Source organism: Ambystoma mexicanum, chromosome 9 (assembly GCF_040938575.1).
Source record: "Ambystoma mexicanum isolate Mex_15411 chromosome 9, UKY_AmexF1_1, whole genome shotgun sequence".
NCBI lineage: Eukaryota > Metazoa > Chordata > Amphibia > Caudata > Ambystomatidae > Ambystoma > Ambystoma mexicanum.
Window position 1 is genome coordinate 574564601 of NC_090931.1, and position 14087 is coordinate 574578687.

A 14087-nucleotide genomic window follows, 5' to 3' on the forward strand; every position below is an offset into this window, starting at 1 on the left:
ACAATTACACCAATGTTGCTTCATTCAGCAGTACCTCCCTTTTATATCCTTTCACTTTCAAGCACAGAGAAGTAAGAAACCATCCTTCTCACCATGCTCTCAGTAGGCATACCTTATATAAAACAATATTTGCACTGCCTGCATGCTCAGCTTGTGATCTAATGGATGTCTTGCCCTTTGTCATTTTTCTCTGTTAACTATACTTTGGGAGTCTTTATATAAATGTTCTGCCAATGTATAGTCCTGTTCTAACTGATTTCCATTAGGGAATCCCATATTACAAATATATCTGAGACCGAATCACTATTTGTGCTTAAGTAAGACAACATTTCCAATTTCATGTGTTTGTACAAATTCAGAATCCAACAATAGTTGTACACCTACAGGCCCTCGCTTCCTGTTACTTCACCCCACTGGCAAACTATCTAGAGACAACTCTATGTTTGCACGGTAAAAAATAATTATGCCTGATTAATATCATACTACTAAAAAGACTCCTCAAAGTTAAAAATAAATCAATCCATGAAGATGTTTTATGCACTTCTGAAAAAAGGTAACTTGCCTTTCCCAAGAATGTAATACCCTCCACACATCAACCAGATGCCATGTTTCTTGACGGCGCAATAATCTTTTCTGCACTTTATTTTCTGAGTATGAGCCAATCCCGCTTGACCTCTCTAGGACTGTATAAGGAGCTGTATTAAAATCTCTTCCCCAGATTACTTAAACATCACACATCTGATGCAAAACATCATTGTTCATCTCAAAGAAACACTCATGGAATATATTCAAAGGACATATATTAAATAATACACATTTTCTATTTTCATTCAGCCTTCTTTGCCTTGCACACACTTCTCAATACTAAATTGCAAGTCCTTCCTTAACGGAATTCTAACTCCCCTTGAAATGTTCCTAAAACAACTAGACACTTTTTTGTTGCATGTCTTATTTAATATATAATCACTTCAGGCCGCCTTAAGGTGATTCTCCTGCAAAAACACCACATCTGCCTTTTTTTATTAATGAAATCTAGTATTTTTCTCCTTTTAAGCAGACTATTTTTCCCTTTAACATTCCAACTAAGTATCTTCTATGTTTTGACCACTACACAGACAATGGTCATTTTCTCTCATGTCTATTTATATCACCATTCCTCACACTTCCAATTGAGCCTACACACCAAGTGACCATGACAAAAGTAAGTTAAAAAAGTTACATTGAAATCTAATTATAATCACTCTACTACAAATAACAGTCCACACCATCAACAACTACAGTAACATGTATCTTAACTAACAACCTCTGTAACTACGCTATTCCTGAAACGAGCTTAGCAGCAGCCCTCACCCCATAATACATAACAACCAATTTGCAATATTTTATTTCCTTCCCTTCACCAGTGCGCTTATAATAATATATAACAAACCAAACCGATCAATTAAGAAAATTAAATAAACAGATGCCATCCTGAAAAAGAATGAGTAGTATCATCCACAACTACTTTGAATATTGCTGGATAGTCCATGTAGTATGAGAGTGCTTTTGCTCTGGCAAGGTGCTTCACCTCAGGAAAGTACTTTCGTTGGTTTAGTATATCTTTTCCATAGTTATTAAATATCACAATCTTGCAATTGTCTCCTAATTTGATGTTGCCAATGTTTCTGCTTGCCGCATTAGCATTACTTTGACAGGGCAGCTCAAGAGTTTAACAACCGATGCTCTGGGAGTTTGATCCTGTCTTGGCTTAGGTGCCGGGACATGGAGTGCTCTCTCTTTTTCCAGTAGCTTCCCTGGAGGAAGGTGTAGTAGTCTTGGGAGTACTTTCTGAAGAAACTCAATAGGTCTACCTTTTTCGACATCTTCCGGGAAAGCCTGTGATGCTGATGTTAGTAATTTCCTGCTCTATTTTTTTATTTACTGTTTCCAGTTGGAGATGTAGTCCAGCTAGTGCCTCCTCAGGTGATATAATCTTATCTTCATAGTCAGAGACTCTTTTCTCCAGTTCCTCTGTTCCTTGTTTAACCTACATATGGCCCTTTTTCTTTTTCAGAACTGTCTGTTTAATCTTCCCAATAGATAAAACTACTCCATCCATTATATCCATGAGGTAATCCTCAGTCGATTGACCTTCTGCTCAAGAGTGATGGAGGTCTTTCTTTTCTTCCCTTACACTTTTTGAGGGATGGTTTTCTGCTAGGTTCTCTGTGGTTACTTGTTTTTCTTCTTCCATACCCATTTGGGTGAGCCGGGCTGATGCGGGCGGGGGGTTAGGAGGGATCAAGCATCTCCACAGAACCTTTCATTTCATCTTATTTTTCCAGGATGTTCAAAGTTTGTTGGAGCTAAGCCCTCAAGCTGTTGCCTCTGCTGCTGCCAGTTCTAGAATCAATCTATCATCTGTTGTTCTGTTAACATATTAACTGTGTGCCCATTTGACATCAATGGTGAACAAACCTTAGAATAATAAAAAATGTTAAGAGGCAAATTATCACTGTAGATGTACATAAATACATAGTCAAATTATTACATTACAACTTAAACATACCATTTATATTATAATTGTGTTGTCTGAATTACATTTATTTTATTTGTGTTTTTGCAAGGCCCTACCTGTGGCAGAGCAAGGCTAATGAGTATGGGGATTGTATCTATTACAGGCTTTTTCCAGCATTCAGATCTGTTAAGTGCCAAGCAGAAAGCATGGGGAGAAGTGCATAATAGATCATACAAGTGCACAATAGTAGGATATGGAGTAGAGCCTAATAGAATGCAAGTGCATATTCCAATAATGATAGACAGGTCAGATACAGCATGCAAGTTCACAACGCTTAGGTGTTCTAATAGTCATTGATGAACATGAGCCTAGGCCATAGGACTTCCTGAAAAGGAAGGTCTTTAATCTTTTGTGGAAGTTCAGGTGATTCTTCAAGACTCTGATTGCAACCGGCAGGCTTTCCAGAAGCAGAAACGCACTGCACCCAAACTTCTGTTTATTTTTCCAAAAGACTGCATCAAATAGGGATTTGGAATCTGAAGATCTCAATTGCCAGGAGGGGAGGAATTTGTTTAACATTCTGCCTGAGATAAAGCAGTCATGTGTTCCTTGCATAAGACAGAGAACTTTGAAATAAATGCACAATGCCGGGGAGCCAGTGCAGGGCTAGAAGACCAGGCGTGACATGATTCCTAGATTTGAGGTCTAGTTTAAGTCTAGCGGCTTTTGGAAACCTTGTACCTGGTGTGAATGGTTATTTCGGAACTCAGAAAGAAGACTGTTGCAGTAGTCAAGCAATGAGAGTCTGTATGAGTTTAGCAGAAATGACTGTCAATCTTCCAATCTGTAATTTGGAGCAGACATTCAGAGATATGATTGTGAGAAGATGCAGACCCCTGAAGACTGAAGCCTATCTGTGTGTGTGTTGCTATTTAGGGTTGAAATGAGATCAGACAGAGGTTTTAGGTAGGCAGTAGAAAGTCAATACCATAGTATGGAGCCTTGGGGAACTTCATAGCATTGGGTGATAGATTTTGAGAGGAAAGAGCCTGACCTCTCCTGAATCTCCCTTTCAGTAAGGAAGAATGAGGTCACATGGCGAGCAGAACTAGAAATTACAAATGAAGTTTTCAGTTGGCGGAGAAGGTGTTTTTGGTTGACACTGTCAATTGCCGCCAAGAGGTCAAGAAGGATGAGAATAGAGGGGAGTTGGTGGCGACCAACATCAGCATCTCATCTCCCATGAAAGGCAGTGCAGTTTCCATGCTCCTTGCTGCTCTAAAACCAGATTAGATTGTCTCACCCTCTGGGTGACACAGTCATTGGCCATTGGTTTTGGATCCAGTTCCTGGGGTGGACCAGTGTGGGAGCATCACCTGGGTGGGGGGTCTTTGGGGAGTGGGGGTGAGACAACCGATGGTCAGACGCAGTATTTCCCCCCTTTCCCGTATCCATGACCCATCCTATTTTATAGGATCCTTCAATGTCCCAACTCCCTGCCCCGCTTTCTACACAAACACTGGGCTATAGAAGAGGGCGACTGAGAGGAAAGAGGCTAACCCTTACATATCTCATTGGAAACCCCACAACTCCCAGAACCTGCAGAATGCCATTTTGGGGAGCTGGCAAAGTGGGAGCAAAATAAGAAAGCTGCATTGTGAGACCTGAATTACAGAGATATTTTTTAATTGAACATTTGTGCAAAGCTAGAGAGTCAGAGCACGACTGAGTGAGACCCGTGTGTGAAGCAAAGGAGGGTTTGAAGCCCGACTGAGGGAGACCCGTGAGAGAAGCTAAAGGAGGGGCCAGCCCAACTGAGTGAAACCCATGAGAATTGTAGCAAGCTGGAACACGAGAAGGTGCAGATCTTCCGGGGCGAAGGCGAACCTACTGGAGCAGGACGACCGATCGAGGGACTAGAGCAAAGGGTAGAGAAACCCTGAAGTTCCATGCAGGAGGCCGTTTCCTCTGGGAAGCCGTGAAGAAATCAAAATCGCAGAAAAGAAACTTGCATTGTGTTTCAAGGACGCAGGCGACCCTCCTGGGTGAACGACAGAGTTGGGGAGGCGAGGCCAATCCTGTGGTATTAACCTTGACTCGTGCATCAAAGCCGCAGAGACAAGAAGTTGTGTGAAAGACATGGAAGGCCAGTTTGTGTCAAGGAAAGATTGAAGCCGAAACAGTGTATCTCACAAGTGAAGGTTGCGCACATGCTGATGAGATGCGAAAGATAGCTAACCAGTGATGAACTTTTAGGTGGCTGATAACTGTGAAGCCAGCGAAACAGAGTAGCACAGTATTCTGGTGAAAGGTAGCAGCCCACTCAAAAGTCTCTGCAATTGTGAAATGTTTTGTTATAAAGCGGCAAAGTGAACAAACTCTGAAATACGTAATGATCAAGATTAACCACAGGAAAAAGGGGATGTGAAAAGGTGAATGTTAAACTTTTTTGCTTGTGATACTGAACTTCCCAGACCAAGAGACACTGGGGCAAATAACACAAGAGTCTGAGCTGAAGGGAAAGTCATAGTGGTCTTGCAGAGGTCTATAGTAAAAAATAAAAGTGCACATTTTCAAGTGTTCGACATCAGGAAAGGTCCGAGCCCGACTGAGGGAGACCGAGTGTGAAAAATTGGGGGGCGGGAACCCTTAAGGAATGTGAATTAAACACGGGGAACCCCTGCACGTGCTATGATTGAAAGGTCTGAGCCCGATCAAGGGAGATCTGTGTGAACCTTTGTTGAACTGTGAAAGAACTTTTGGAAGCTGGAATAAGTGACTTTAACGTGGAAGACTTAGCTGGCCTTGATCCATGTTTTGAACTGCCTTTGGTTTGAGAACCTGAGCCAAACTGTGTCATCCTGTTTACAGGGACTGCCTTACTTTGTGCTGTCCAACATGGGAAGGAGATCTGACTCTGCCACATTGGGCCTCATTCCGACCCTGACGTTAACCAAGGCGCTATTAGTGCCTTGGTTGACGCTGTTATGGTTCCGACTCCGCCATGGTGAATGGCGGAATTACCGCCCCATTCCAAGGTTGGCGGGGGCGGTAATTCCCCATTCACCATGGGCCCTTCCCCATTCCCATTTTTGGCCCAAGGGGAATGGGGAAGGCGCTAATTACGGCACTGTAAATTACGGTGCCGTAATTAGCTCCTAGGTCCCTTTGCGGGTTGGATTTTTAACGCCTGCAAAAAGCAGGCGTTAAGTACCAACCCGCAAAGGGAACTCGGAATAGGGCGGTAAGGGTTTAACGGCACCGGTCTCGTTACCGGTGACCGTTAACCCTTACCGCCCGACTCGGAATGACCCCCATTGATTCTTTATGTTATGACACTGATTTTCCTTTGCATACTTATTCCCCTTTACACACTTTTTTTTAATATAAGCAGGCATTAGGTTTTGTTAGTATAGGCCATTTTGATTTGACAGAGACTGACTAGGCCTGAGTTTTCACTATTATTTGATGGTAGAGACTACTCCCATCATAGCTATAGGGCAAAGCAGGAGTTTTTCCAAACCCCGAAAATTGAATAAAGGTTTTGAAATTGTATCTCTTCTGCCAGTGTCATACTTGTGATACCATGCCTCTCTTACAGCTGTGTGATTCAGAAAGCTCACCAGTGCTCACCTTCTCTATGATTCTGCCAATAAAAGGTGTGTTGGCAGTAGGACGGAATTTGCTGGGATGTTGGAGTCAGCATTGTGTTTTTATGAGCGGTGATACGCGTGTTTCCTCATAGCCTGAGTGAAGATACCAGATTCTAGGAATCTTTTCACTAGGGCTGTTAGGGCTGGTGTGAGTGGTCCAGTATTCGCCAATATTCTGGGTAACATTACATCTGCTCAGAAGATGCTTCCATGTTCTTAACAATCAACATAAACTCTGACAAATGGGAGTGAAATTAAAGAGTCAAGTATTTGTTACGAGGGCAGGGCTAGGCTGAACTGAAATTCCATGAAAGCTTTTCGTTTGCACTTATTTGGTAATTGCAACAGGCACCTCTTAACCTCAACACTCACATTACCCACCATGCATGACAGATCAAATGTCAAACTCATAGCATGATTCAAGTTAATAGCACAACTTTTCTTTTTCTTTACTGATTTCAACAATGTCTTAAACTGCAGATTCATCACTACTCAATGATTTGCTTTTCATTGCAGGAGGCTGGCATACCAAATTGCGAACAGAGCGACTGTTCTTAATATCGAGTACCCTAAAAAGGCATCTGCAGCCTTCCAAGACTTTTCAAGGAATGGAAGCACTTATCAGATTGGTGGTTGTTGAGGATCTCAACAGCAGTCATTCTTTCAAAATATTGATTTCTAGACTCTCATATCCAGAGTCCATCCCAACCCTGCTCCATACAATATCTTCTGTAAATGACACAATGATAAATGTTCAGGACAGGGGCCACCAATAAAGGCCCAACGTTCCCACCTTACCCGTCAAATTGCTGCAGGCACAAGTGCAAGCCTGTACTTTCTATGTGCTGCAATCTTACAAAAATATCTGTTTCAAAATCATCTTTCTATGTAATGACTCCTTAATGCGTCCATTTAATGTAAGGTTGTTTTATTTTCTCTTTGTCTCTTATTCACAGGGTGTTTTTGCTTGATGGTGGATTTCAAGTTATTTTCACATGTTACTATTAAGTCATTGCTCGAGCCAATTGCTGATAGATAAAACAATACAGTATATTCTGGAGAGGTTAATATTCACAATTGTCATAATGCCTGTTTAGGAGTAATGCATCTTACTTTACCCGTCAAGGCCCAGAGATCTAGGATATGAAGATTGAACAATAAACAAACGCAACCCTATTTGAGCTTCATCTTAGTTCTACTCCTGCGTGTATACTGATACGATTTGTCCAACTAAACTGCACTCATGTCTCTGAGTGCACAGCTGCAACTTACCAGATGTTCAGGCATGTCCCAATTAGCAAGCTTCCCCCAATTTATGACAAAAACCTGCAAACACTTGCCTGCCTCTACCTTTCCGATTGCATCTCGCTCTATTCTCCTGTTAGCTCCAGAATGCTACAATCCTTGTCTCCTCAACCTCTTTGTTCCCTCATTCCACGTGCCTCCTCCCTCTCACTTTTACTCTCTCACCCTACTTGCCCTCCTCCACTGGAATACCCCAACCCCCAAGATATCAAACCCAGCCCATCGGTTGAAGTGTTTAAGATTAACTCAAGCTCCACTTTATTGGAAGGAAGGGGATCACCCACTGCTACACTACTGCTTACCAACTTACTCCTTTAAAAAATAACAATAATTCAACATTTGTATTCATGTAATGTAAATATGTATACTGTTCTTTAGCTCTGGAAATAGGCCTACTTTGTTAATTTTATCTATATCTGTTCCTTCTTCACTCTCCCAGGTCCACGTCACATAAGCACCCATTCATCTACTGGCAAACTCTCATCCAATCATCCATTCCCGAATCTAAAGAATATTGTTCATGGTGTGTCTCTGCCATCCGTGATTTTCTTGTTGTGTGTCATTTCTGTTAGAAATTTCATTTCTAATGTTCAATATATACAAAGGTGGACAAAAGATCTGAAAAGGTAATCATTCTCTATGTTTTTTGGTTTATCTTTTCATCATCTTTATGTTGAGGAATCAATAGCTGGATTTCCAGCTTGCAAGGAAGGACCGCTCCGATGGTGGATTTAATAATGACTGGGCCCTACGCTTGGGATTTGCCTCCAGAGCAAGTTCAGAGTACATCAGGGCCAGAGACACAGGGTTGTGCATCTTGTTAAATCTTGGCTGCATTGGTTTACCTATTAGGCAGTAAAGAGACAGGTAAAATATACTTATTCCTTTCCTGTGGGTTCACTTGGACCCTCTGGAGAACAAATGATCAGAAACGTGTGTCCACCAACACTTCTTCATGAATTGCAGAAGTACCAGTGGTACAATTATTTCCTAGTCCAGTCAAACCAATTTACTATCTTTGAACAGAACAATGCCATTCATCCTATTTATCTTCAATATGCAAGTCTTATCAAAATGCTTTTAATACAAAATGCTTTTTATCAGGGTAGGTCAGAAACGGGTCTGCACTTTGCTCTTTTTAATGACCAGCCAATTCATTGTGGATCAAACATTTTGGCGGACCACCTTTTCTTCAATTTAAAGGACAATATTTTTCACTAGAGTTTCATAATCCTTAAAATGAATAGGATGGCGGACACATAATGATTATTGATCGCTTCTTTGCCAGTTTAATAACATTTTCTCTTATGGATGGTTCTGGAGAGCTTAGGCGGAGAGCCATGGGAGCATGATGACGGACTAATGGTAGACATCAACCAAAAAGACATTTACATAAACATGATATCAGAATAGTTTGTAGTGGGATACATTCGCAGGAACCCACCTGCAAAAGACAATTTATATGTCACAGATCAATCTTACTAAACATCTCATAAAATAGCATTATACACCCACAACTCGTGCCGCCTGATTCCCTCTAGACTTCAGAAAATATAAAATACTATGCGCCTCATTACGAGTCCGGTGGTAACCGAGGAGGTAAAACCTCCTGGTTACCACCGGACTCGTATTACCATTCCGACCTCCGTGATTCCCGGAAATACCAGGGCATTACGACCCTGGTGACCTGGGAATTCCAGAGGCGGAATTCGGTAAATCCCCATTCCCATTGAGTCCTATAGGACTCAATGGGAATGGGGAAGTGGAAAAACCGGCACCATCTCGTGATGGTGCTGGTGTTTCCACGTCTGCCTGCAGGCGGGCGGTGTTAAACCCACCAGGTCAGACTTGGCGGGAACATCTCCTCCCGGCTGCAGGAGTCGGGATCGGGCAGTCCGGAATTAACAGTGGTGGCAGATTTACCGCCACTGTTATTTCCAGACCGCCCGACCTGTAATGAGGCCCCATGTCGATATTATCAGACATTAGAACACATGAGGGTCTGCCCCTACGCTGTCTGGGATAGAAAAGCAAAATAAAACAAAAGTGTTCTGACATGGAAAGCAAGACTTGTAAAGTAACATTATCTAATGCCCACATTCATCCCCACATACAGTGATTCGGCTCACTGCCAAGAACCTCATGCTTTCCCTGTCGGGACACTTTTGTCTTATTTAGATATTATCAGACATATCAGCTAGCTAGCCTGTGACAGGTACCTCTGCATTAAAACCACCCCCCAAAATGATTTCTGCCTCATTGGGGGCCACTATCCAATGGGCAATGATACCTTCCAGCATCTCCTTAAATCTATTAAAGACCAAGCAATGGCATGGAGCGATATCCCAGATACCTATGATCTCCTCCCTAGGCGCCTCTCCAAAGGAGTTATCTACCAATTTAACAGACAGAATCGAGTACTGAAGAATTCAAAATTACACGAATACATGACAATGTGTAGACCCCAACTGGATCTACCGTTTGCTCTTGCCATTTTGTCAGTGGATCATATAAAATATAAATATGTAGTTGAAGATACTTCATAGCCAATTTTTTCTACAGTAAAATGCAATCAAATTAATTTAGAAAGAAATTTACGGCTTCAGAGCGCTATTGTTTTATTGACCCCTGAAATATTCCACAGACACAAACCATTTACAGATAATAGCAAGGTTAGGCAAGTATGTTTACCTGCAATGTTCTAGGCAGCCAAACCACTGGCAGCAATTGCGAGGGGTGAACAGGCATGCTTGTCTGTTCTAAAATCCAACAGCAGCTCTAGTTCTCGTACCCACTTCTATTTCCCTTGAGAGGTAATAATAAAAGAAAATGCAGCCACCTTCTTACAAGTCAGAACGTTCAACCCATCACATTTTACAGGAGACCCAGGAACTGTTCTATGACATTCTTTACACAGAACTGCCATCTTATTACTAGCCTTACTATTGCTATATAAGGAACTCATTATATCTAAGGTGGTAATGGTGAATTTTAAATATCCTTTGGTTTTAAAATACCCCACAATTCTGAGTTTGGATTGCAAGGGATATTCACTGGATGGAATACAAAACCTCATCTTCCCCGGTCTGTTCATCTTGTAAGGATTCAAGGAATTCCTGCTTCTTGACCCTGTGGATCTTTTCTGTCACCCCAAAGAATGGCTGTGAAATCTGAAGCTCTGGGAATAACTACATCAGTTATGGATATTATGGATAGTATATGTATAATATACAGTCATTTACTTCCTCAATCATGTTGTGTGGTTGCAGAAATAGCAACAACATGACAGAGGAACAAATAATGAGATAATCTGCTGATGTATTGCCTCTCTAAATAGATGGCCATTCTGAGGTGGTTTATGTTTTGGTTCATGGCATGTGGACACCACTCTAATGCAACTGGAGGTCCACATAATAAAGATAGCTGAATTCAATGTACACTGGACTCTTGGCACTGATGGTTTTGAGGTCAAAAGTATGTCAAAGCATAAAAGAGAATGTTGTGCAAGGGTGTGCCTGATGGACATTTATTTGAAATGATCTTATGCTTTCTGCATTTAATCTATAAAGATCAATATGGCCGTCCCCTTAGAAGGGAGTGCACATGTTGTTCATAAATCCTGAACCTCTTTGCAAATAATGTCACTGCCTCTGCTCCAGAGGCCTGGTGCAGAGCCAGCCATTGTCATAGAGGCTGTTGTGAGCAAGGTTTCTTCTCTTGGCACCAAGCTATCAGCTGGGATTTAATGGCTTGAGTGGTACTACTCCCCCTAAAGGAAACAGTAGATCTATTGTCATTGCTCATGGCTCTAGGGAGGCGAGTAGAAAATGGGCTGCACAGATACATCAACTTGAAGAATGCCTTATATTCCTTGGTCAACTGAGGATGGGATAATACCCCTTCTAGATACACTTAGGGGGACATCTACCACTAGTGAAATGTTCTTCTGGATGACCTCTCAAAAACAAACACTTTTGGCTTTTGTTGTCTTTCCTCATCAAGCATTTTTAACACATTTAGCCAACACTTCCTGATGGCTCTACATTTCATCTTGGCAGCATGTTGTCATGAAACAGTTTCATTGCCAGGTGGCAGACAGAAAAGACATCTACATGAGTCTTCCCTCTGTCCCTACTCACCAAACCCAACCCACTCTTTTTGATGATCACATAGCACCACAAGATCATGCAAAGCATAGTGGTGTGTGATATAAAAAATAGCATAACATACCATAACATGCCTATCGTCAAGCTAGCGTGGAGGAATTGTCCCTTAACTGATGCAAAAGGGTTGTGCGACAAAGTGACCTTGCATCCACCTTCTTTTGGGTTTCAAGGGGCCCTAGGAAGGAGGGATGACAATCAGCCATATGAAGTGTGACCTTGACGCAGTTTGAGGGGGATTTCACTGAACCACTGCTTACCCTCATCTTTATCTTGGACCCAGTCAAGGACGGACCTTATCCACTGTCCTTCTCATGTGACAGGGACTCAGGTGCAAGGAAGTCACTGCCCCTGATACTCCTTTGTAACCCAACCATGGGTAGAGGGTGACAGGGATTCGTTCCAATGAGCTGCAAGAGGAGGAGGTCCTACGTAGGCATCCCACTTGTCCAATGTCAGATCTTTTTAGAGGTATGCTCCACTGGTCTCCCAAAATAGACTGCCCCTGTTCCCTCAACAGGGGAACGAGGACCCACAGAGGGCTACACAGAACATTCTGTCTCCTCTTAACAGGAGTAGACCTTGAACAGCTTCTGAAAATTAAACCTATGGGGAAGAAGAGTCATTCCATCTCTCTTCCCATCTCGCGGGTAGCCCTCATCATACCCACCTCCCTTAAAACGTAGGCTGTGGCAGAAGTAAAAATAGCAATTTCCCCAGCGGGTTTTCATTCGAGAAGGAAAAGCGGTCTAACTTTATGTCTGCTGAATGCAGAGATCGCTCTCTTGAGCCCAAATGTGGCCTGTTATCATGTGCTTGCTCACTAAGAAGAGGAACACAAAAACACCATCCATGAGCGATTGGTAACAAGAAGGCCATAATAGATGAGACGTCGGCCCAAAACACAGAGCCACGTAAACAAAAAGCAACTTTCAGGAACTCTGCTAATACTGCACAACTGAAAATTATTCCAAGTGCAGGGAAATAACTGGACATAGTAGGACCAGAAAAAAAGATTAACCAATCACACCAGGAGTGGCATGAGAGAAAGCGGAACAACCTATCAAGAGGAATGTTTGCTAATCAAAGCAAGCAAGGGCCCTATATAGGAGTGACAGGTTCTGTCCAGTCCTGATGTGAAATGACTGATAAGCTGGACTCATCCATCCACTGTGAGCTTTACCCTCGTAATTACCACAACCAGAGAATACGCAAAAAACTGGTTGTCAAAGGTTTGAGTGAAAAGGGTAAGCAAAACCATAAGTGGCCCTCGCAGCCACTGTAAAGGAATGAAAACAGCACGTGAGTATTGACACATGCAAGTACACCTTAACCCCGATCTAGCCTCCCAAGTAACCCTTCTCTTACCTGAAACCACAGGGCCAGAAGAGAAAAGCTAGGAGGATCACCTACCCAACTACTAAGTCCATAGGCCAGAAAACTGCCCGATGGCAGATGACCACAAAGCACCATCCCTAACTCGAACCCGGACTGTACAGGGCACCAGGATACTACAAGAATACTATACTCCTTCTAGAGTGAGCCCTCTAGTCTGTCTAGGATATACAGTCACCAAACCTATTATACTTGATGCAGAAAATATTAAACTTTATTTGACTACTCTGTGTGTTTTTGTGTCAGAGTTGTCAGTTTTTAAAATGTCTCCTCAGGAAAAATAGCAAAATTAAACAGAAGAAAAATCAGGTGTCAAAATCTGTGAAAAGGTTGAAAAGAAAAATGCTGCTGTGAACGAAAAAAATGTTGCATGAAAGATAACCACGTTTTTAGAATAACACTCAGACAGAATGATAGAAATAACTTATGATATCTATGTACCTAACTTAAAGCTGCCAAGGAGCTGTCTCAAGATAGGAATTCACACTGGAATCAAGGACTGGCAGTGAATTCATCTGCGGAGGACCCTTTGCTGGAGAAACCTGTTTTTCCTCCACACCCTTTTCTTTTTATCACACGTAGTGTATTGTAGGTATTTTCTGTATGATTTTTCAGTGTTTGATGCACGCCAGCAAATTTGTTGGCGTCTGCGAGCATGGGAAATAGCACTAAATCAAATACATAAATAAATAAGAATATTAATAGTATCAAAATCTGATTTGGGCTTGCATCAGCACCTTACTGCTTTCAAGTGGCTCTGATGCTCATCTCGTTGCCATCTCTGCTAATGATCCTCCTGATCAGTGAGAATCCTTCTGTGATGATCCCCTCAGGCATATGGGATCCCTCAGTGAGGATGTACATACTGCACCAGCCTCAGACGGCACGCTAGCTTCCCTGTCCATCTCTGCAAGTCTCTCTGAGGGTCCCATCTGGCACACTGGAAGCCCTGTCCAAAGATTGTAAGCTACAATTTCTCCCTGTGACATTGTTGGGTTTAAATTCTTGTTGATGAATCTCTTATGCCCTACACTGCTAGTGGTGCAGGGTGACACTTGGCAGTGTGGGCTCCTG

General features: G+C 42.3%; 1 protein-coding gene across 1 annotated transcript in view; it reads left to right on the forward strand.

The window, feature by feature from the left end:
• Positions 1–14087, forward strand: part of LOC138488293 (multidrug and toxin extrusion protein 1-like) — an 832142-nt gene that overhangs the window by 464078 nt on the left and 353977 nt on the right. The window lies entirely within an intron of this gene.